This window comes from Pygoscelis adeliae, unplaced genomic scaffold (genome assembly GCF_000699105.1).
Source record: "Pygoscelis adeliae isolate BGI_AS28 unplaced genomic scaffold, ASM69910v1 Scaffold270, whole genome shotgun sequence".
Taxonomy (NCBI): Eukaryota; Metazoa; Chordata; class Aves; order Sphenisciformes; family Spheniscidae; genus Pygoscelis; species Pygoscelis adeliae.
Genome location: NW_008823916.1, coordinates 1,823,477 through 1,830,782, shown reverse-complemented (window position 1 = coordinate 1,830,782; position 7,306 = coordinate 1,823,477).

Sequence of the window (7,306 nt, the reverse complement as noted above, 5' to 3'; positions counted from 1 at the left end):
TAAAAAGACAAATAGCTTCTAAGAATCTATAAAAATTATACCTTCATTTCTACCAGCAGTCTGACAGGTGTCCCTTGCCCCCTCCCCACACAGCACTGAACAACGTAAGAGGCTACAGAAGGCTCACCTTGTCCCCTTCATTTAGTACCTTTAGTATCTGCCTCCTAATCTGCCCCTCCTCTATAACTGCATTTGGGTAATCTTCCTCCACACAGACTATTAATTTGATCAGCACCTTCCCTATCGATTCCATATCAATCACCTTGTCTAGATGGTTAATATTCTCCCTTTCCTCTCACCTAGCACAGTCGTAGTCCTTCAGCATCCACCTCCCCACAACCCAGCTTTTCAGGATGTCTCTGAGCAAACCCCCTCACATCCCTCCTGCAAATGGTGTAATCGCTCTCATGCTCTTTCAGGCTTCAGTTTGAAGCAGATTTCTCCCACCGCCCCCCTTTTTCTGCTCCTCTTCGTTAGCCCTACTTATTATACAAGGAAGAGATTAATTAACCAGACCCCTGTGTCTGTCTGAGAGCAGTTCAGCCCTACTCACAGGCCCAGTAAAATCCAGGAAAGCCAATGATTGAAACTCAGGCTTGGATCTAATCTTTTTTCAGTTCATATTATTCTCCCTTTCTGTAATTTAATTTACAACATAATTTCATATCCCTGTTCTAAAGCAGGAGAACTTCTCTCTTTATATGTACATATATTTTTTTATACTGCCAGGTTGGATTTGTGTCTGATTTTATTTTATTTTGTTAAATAAGGAAGCTGAAGTCACTTTGTTTCCTTGAATAGATCAGAAGGATAAATCATTGCTGGAGATGTGCTGAGGCATCTTTCCAAACTGTGGATCTTAAGAAGGGATGGAAGAAAGTGTTTTAATCTGGCATTTTGGCACCTGAGCCTGAATGAGGAATTGGCCTTTGAATGTTTGGAGTATTATATCTATTGAAGTGTATTACACCACATTAACAAGTATTGATTTTATTGTTCATTCTGGAGCTGGGAGAAATATTTACAGGTATATGAAACTGCTGAAGAGGTCAGAGACCTTTATTACTTTATTAACTAGTTCTTTTCTAATGAGATTCTGGTTCACAACTGGGAATCAGTCTCTGCAGCAAAGTACAAATAAACAGTAATGACAGTGACCACAAACTAGTGGCAGGCAGATACTGAACAAGGAGTCTTATGGCCCTTCCCAAATGGCTTTTCATTGCACTTTCCAGGTCTTTCACAATCTGAGTAAATTTTTTAAGGAAAAGAGCTGTGAAATTAGTTGGTGTGCCATGGATGAACAGTGGAAAAAAATGAGCCACACCCCCCTCTTTTTTCCCCCCTGCTGTTAACACAACGTCAGACAAACAAGCCTCCAACTAAATGAAAAATCCCCTTTCATTGTATACCATATTCTGTCTTTGCCTGAAGCTTTGCGATATCTGTTTTCTGTTTAAAATTAAGCTTAATCCCCACCCAAAAAAAAAACCCAAAACCCTAAAAGGAGAACTTTTTCCCCATTTAAAAACAATGGAGAAGAATAATGACTTTTTCAAAGCAATCCAGTGCTTTGAAAAAGAAAAATTCCCAAGTTAGCACTGGGGGCTCAGGTGAGAAGTTTTCTGGAAAGATTTTTTAGAGAGGAGATCACACAATCCTTTGGCTTGCCCTTCTTCTAGCAGTCCTGGGATTTCCTGTCTTGCCTGAAAATCTCTTTATTATGAAGAGATGATTCTTCTAGCAGAGGTCAGTTGTGACATCGTGGTGTGAGCATTCCTAAGCACCAGTGGTGCAAACCAGGTATTTGTGGCTAAAAACTCAAAATCTTTTCACTTTGAAGCATGTAATAACCATGTCTACTGGTGAAAGCTATTTATAAATACTTTTCTCACAGCCAGCAATATTGCTTCTTCCATTTTTCAGAGGGAATCACTAAAACCACTTCAAACAAGATGGTTGCAGCTACTCTCAGCCTTAGGAAAAAGACCTTATATCACCTTTGTGTCAGCACTGAAATGTCTACTGTAAGGGACATTTTCAATATGCTCAATAGTATTTTTTTTCTTGTCCAGTGCTCTAGAGACTTCTTTGAAGGGACATCTTCGCTATGAACTGAAAGTTTTAAGCTTTTGAAATTTTATCCAATTTTTCTTTGTAAGCAAGTTTACATACCACTTGCTCACTTACATCCTAACTGCTATAATCCATTCTTGAAATATCAAGAAAACTGTATTACCATGACTGTCAAAGGAAGAGCTGGTTATATCTTTAAGGTCTGATCCACATCTCAATATCGGGATTGTCCCTTGGCCATCTTTTTGCCTGGCCACAAGAATGCAGCTCCATTTCTCCGATCATGTCACTTCTAACATCACTGTGCAAGAGGTCTACAAGATCAGCTTTCCCACCAGATTTTTTTTTGATGGACCCTGCCTCAGGTTCTTGCATTAAACTCAAAATGGGAGTTAATATCATGCCAAATGGCTTCCATCTCTATTCCACCATCTAGACAATTGATTCATCTCAGGCCAAGCCAGTGTGACAGGTATATCCATCCATACAAGGACATTTCCCAGGTAGGATGGGCTGCTAAGTGAATGCATCAGATTGCAGCTGACACCCTGATTTTTCCCTCTCCTTACAATCATAATGGGATCTCAGCAATAGAGATGGATTTGCTAATTTCCACCTCCTCTCACTTTCTCCTTTAATCAGTCAGGCATAAATTAATTTCTTCTTAGAGAGCTTTCAGGTAGAGATTCTGTCACTGCATAGAGCACTTAAAGGTCGTAAATTAGGGTAATCCCAGAACATCTCCTTTCCAATCTGAGATTTCAGAGCATGTAAATATGAGTCATACAAGCAACGTCACAGGCCTTTTACTTAGGGTAGGGGAGAGAAGGAAGAAAGTTGAACTCTTAGTGTGGGACTTACAAAAGCAAGGTGAAAACTGCTACTAAGTACTTGAGTGCTGCTTCTCAAATTCCCTTCTCTGGCCCATTTTATCCCACCTCTGTCAAAGAACAAATCTAAGAGTACAGTATTGTACTTGTCCATTGAAAATGGAGACAGCAGACTATCCAGAGGACAGTTCAGCCCTTATAAGGCCTAAATTGCCACCTAGAGGACCCTGTCTTTCTTCACTGCTTCTGAGGCTGACTGTACTTCTCAAATAAGGTGGTTTAAAGGTATTTAAATGTAGGCAGGGTGTATCTGAACTCCAGCATGCTGCACTGGAGATATAGGCTGGGGGAAAGCAGTAAGCTCTCTTAACTAAACCAGAAGGAGTAAAATCATTAAGATACAATTTTTCTAAAAAAATGCTAGTGAATAAATTATCATTTCTTTTCATTAAAAATTCAGTGCAGATGAAACTGTGTGTGGTGATAATAAGCAAATGTTTATATTTGCAGAGAAGTGTAACTGCATAGATGAAAAGTTATTGATTTATCCACAGCTTTAACACATTTTGTGCAGCTACTTGGATGGATGTCTGTCCAGCTGGCTGCACAACTAGTAAAGGAAGAGTTGTCACATCCTGAAAAATGGGTACAACTCAGAGGAAATTTAAACTATTTTTTACAGTGTCCTATAGAGTTATTCTTTTAAGAGAAGCAAATCTAAAGACAACATCTATGTCATTTTCTCCTACTCCTGAGTTTTCAAACAACAGAAAATAAAGGGAAAAAAATCCCACAAGCTTTTTCTCAATGTTTCAGTTTGTCTGGAAGTTACTTTTCATCAACAAAAACATTGACAGATTAAAAATTGCTTTCCAATTTTTTAGTTTATCTATTTTTTCAATTGTCACCACAGATAGGTTATTTATTCACTTACACCATCACCAACACTTACTAGCAGGAGGTTGCGGGAATGCAGAAGTGCCCAAGATGATTTACACACACACCCCACACACACACCCCCCATCAGGTTGGTACTCCATGTGCCTCTCCTTCAGAAGGCCTGTTTTTTTCCAGCCCAGCCATCCTTGGTCTTTCTACCCTCTGGATTTCTAGACCTTCCCTTTCAGTAGACCCTTTCCCTTCTTCTTTCCCCATCCTTTCATTCTCCATTAGTGTCTCTATCTACCGAGACTCCATGGCCCAGGCTGCCCTCATCTTGCAGGATATGAGGATGCTGGTTCAACCTCCCAGGCTGTGGCCGACAGCAATGCCCTCTCCTTTCCCCACCAGTATAGTCTTTAAGTGTTTTCAAACGATGCAGTTTCCAGGCTCCTAGGCAGCCAGTTGGCACCTTTTCAAATGAGCCACTGAATGGCAAATGCAGAGATACACTGGGATAAAATGAGCTCCTCTTATTGATTTTCCAAACCAATATGGCACTGATGCTGCCTCTTTGTGCCATTTCCCTCCTCTGCCAGGAGGCATTCACACCCTTTCCATCATTTTAATTAGACATTACACCTGACACAAATGCCGAGTTGATTAACCTTAAAGGAGCTGAATAGGTTCTCTGATCGTTAACACAGGGCCCCTGACATACTATAACTCATGCTAACATGTGCTGTTGCACAAACTCACAGCTTCTTCAGCTCACTCTCCAAAGCCACAATGCAATGTAATAACATCTACAGAGAGCTTTTTATGAGACTGTCTCACATAATAACGCTATAAAAGTGAGATTTAAAAGATGGATCACCCTGGACTCCACAGACTTCACTTTTTAATGTTTACGTAAATGCACCTTTTCTACGGTGTTTTCAGATAACGGCCCTTCCCAAGACATGGAAGTCAAGGCAACCATCAGCTTCCCCTTCCCCCGAAGTGGCTCTCCGCAGGAAGCAGCGTGCTCTGCAACTTCCCCAGCTCCACCTTTGCTCAGATGTGGGACAGGAGGCACAAAGCAGCATGCAAAGACTCATTTGCTACAACCATAGCCCTCCTGTGAATTCCTCGTTTGTAGGAAAAGTCTCTGGTGTGAACAGAATCCATCCAGCCTTAACGTGCCTTTGTTATACCATGCTAAAGACAAAAGGAGAAACATTAAGTTGTGATATGTTTAAGAGTGTTGCCAGAGGAAGTATTTTCCTGCTCAGACATGTGTCCCTCCACTGTGTAGCTACATACTTTAATTTGCCCATGACTGGCATAAGCTTAAATCAGCCACTGGCTGACATAGCCCAAGTACAACTGAATCATTGCAACCTAGACAAGAGAAACCATTATTTACACAAATTTCATTTTATGCCTGACAGCCTCAGAGAAGGAAAGTAGCCCAAGCTGCACCAGTGCCAGGCTTCCTGGCTCAGCTGTGCCGTTTGGTGGCACATGAAGGCTGACTCTCAGCTATGGGTGTCACATTATCCAGAATTTTCCTGCCCTCATGTCAGTCATCAGATTCCATTTTTGGAAACAGTAAGAGGAGGGCTGATCCTTCCTTATGAGCAACAGAAGGAGGAAGGATAAGAGATTGTGAACTTATCTACCTGCCTGTGTTGGAGGGGCAAATAAGCTGTTGCGGGGGTGGGGAAGAAATGATTTAGTATGGCTTAATCGATCTGGGATGAGGAGAGACTCCTCATTCAGCAGGCAGAACTCTACTGAGATTGAGAAATTGCTGGAGATGTATGAATTCTGACGAGATCTCCCATTAGTTAATCGGCAGCACTGATTTTGCTGTGCCTTCCTCTTTCACTTGTTTGTTTATCTTTGCCATGCATTAAAACCTGTCAAGCCTGCAAACAAGACAATGTTTTTTGATTAGGCTGCTCAACTGACAATAAACCAGGGCTGGGAGAATTTCCACCTCCAGTAAAACAGAAAGGAGGTGTGATCCTATTAGGATACAGCTAAAGTACATCATTAGGAAAGGAACTTTCTGGATCACTTGAAGATATCCACAATATCAGCTTGATGTTGCCTTGAGCATCATCTTAAGTCCAGAGTACCCCACCATCCATACAGTTCACACAGACTCAGCTAGAAAGACCTATGGAGCTTTATGGAGGAGCTAGATAAGTAGGAAGTGCACAAGCCATGGATCTCATGCTTAAGTCCAGCCCTAACTTCACATCCTGCACACATACAGAGAGAGTAGTCCCAAGGCAGCAAGGCCTTCATGTTATTCTTTTGTGGTTTGTTTACCTGCATTTTGGAAATAGAATGGCTTTGTTCATGCCTTTCAAAAAACTGCTGACAATCCAAACTTAGACATTAGCAGGCAAGACAGGCTTCTGCTATGAAGCCTGGGATGTATAAGGATGAGACAGAGCTGATGCACTGTCAGAATCTCCTCATTGTTACTCCACATGCTCTCCCTGGCATCAAAGATGTCTTGCTGGACTCTTTTGCACAGGACTGCACCTGCTAAGCAGTGGGGAGATGGACAGAACATGACAAGTCTTCTGTTGCTTTCATGTAACTGACTTCTTCAAGGTCTGTCCAGTTTTACCTCCTAGGCAAGGAGGCCATGAATCATACATTTCAAACTTAAAAAAGCCTGCTGTCATCTTGTATGCCCAGCAGAACAGAGGGAGAGGGTAGCCACAGCTGGCTGCTGAGCAGCTTTCCTTTGAATTCTTTCTCTGCACCAGGTAGGCAGATGTCTTGCCGAGCTGAATGAGCACAAGTGGAAAACAGTAGACACAAACACATCTGTGGTGATGTCAGACATAGGAAGATGGTGGTGGTGTAAGATGGCAATATTACTCAACTCTCTTCCCACTAAAAGTAATGGAGCTATGTTCTTCAGGCATCAGTAGAGAGAGAGGAAGAAAAATTGCCATGCAACCTGGGGGATATTTCAGCCTGGTAGATACCACAAGGGCTCAGTTGTACATAACAGGCCCTGTACCACACCTACCTGCCTTTACCACCAAGCTAGATCCCCTCTGAGCAAATGGGGAAGTTGAGGGATGGACATGATTATGTCAAAATGCTGGTGTTGCACAAGGGCAGCAAGACAGACCTGGGATGTGTGCAAGGACAGGAGGGGTTGAAGAATAACCAGTCATAGAGTTTGTTTGCACTTGCCAGAGCCTCCTTGAGTTGGTTTGCATGAGCGTGCAACACAGGACAATAGCCAAACTCTCACTAGGAATCACTTGTCCTGAAGGGCTCCTGTTCATGCCTTTTCTGGAGAGAAGGAAAACATGTAAGTGATCACACTTCCTTTGTGCAGGCCAGGCATTTTCCTTCATGGAGAACAGCTCCATCTTTCTGTTTTCTCCTCCACTCAGGCAGCCTGCTGCAGAAAGCCTCTTCCTTTCCCCTATTTGCATAAGTGATGATGCAGCCATCCTAATTACCAAGGGAATCCACTGCTCCCCCCTTCCAGCACCTCC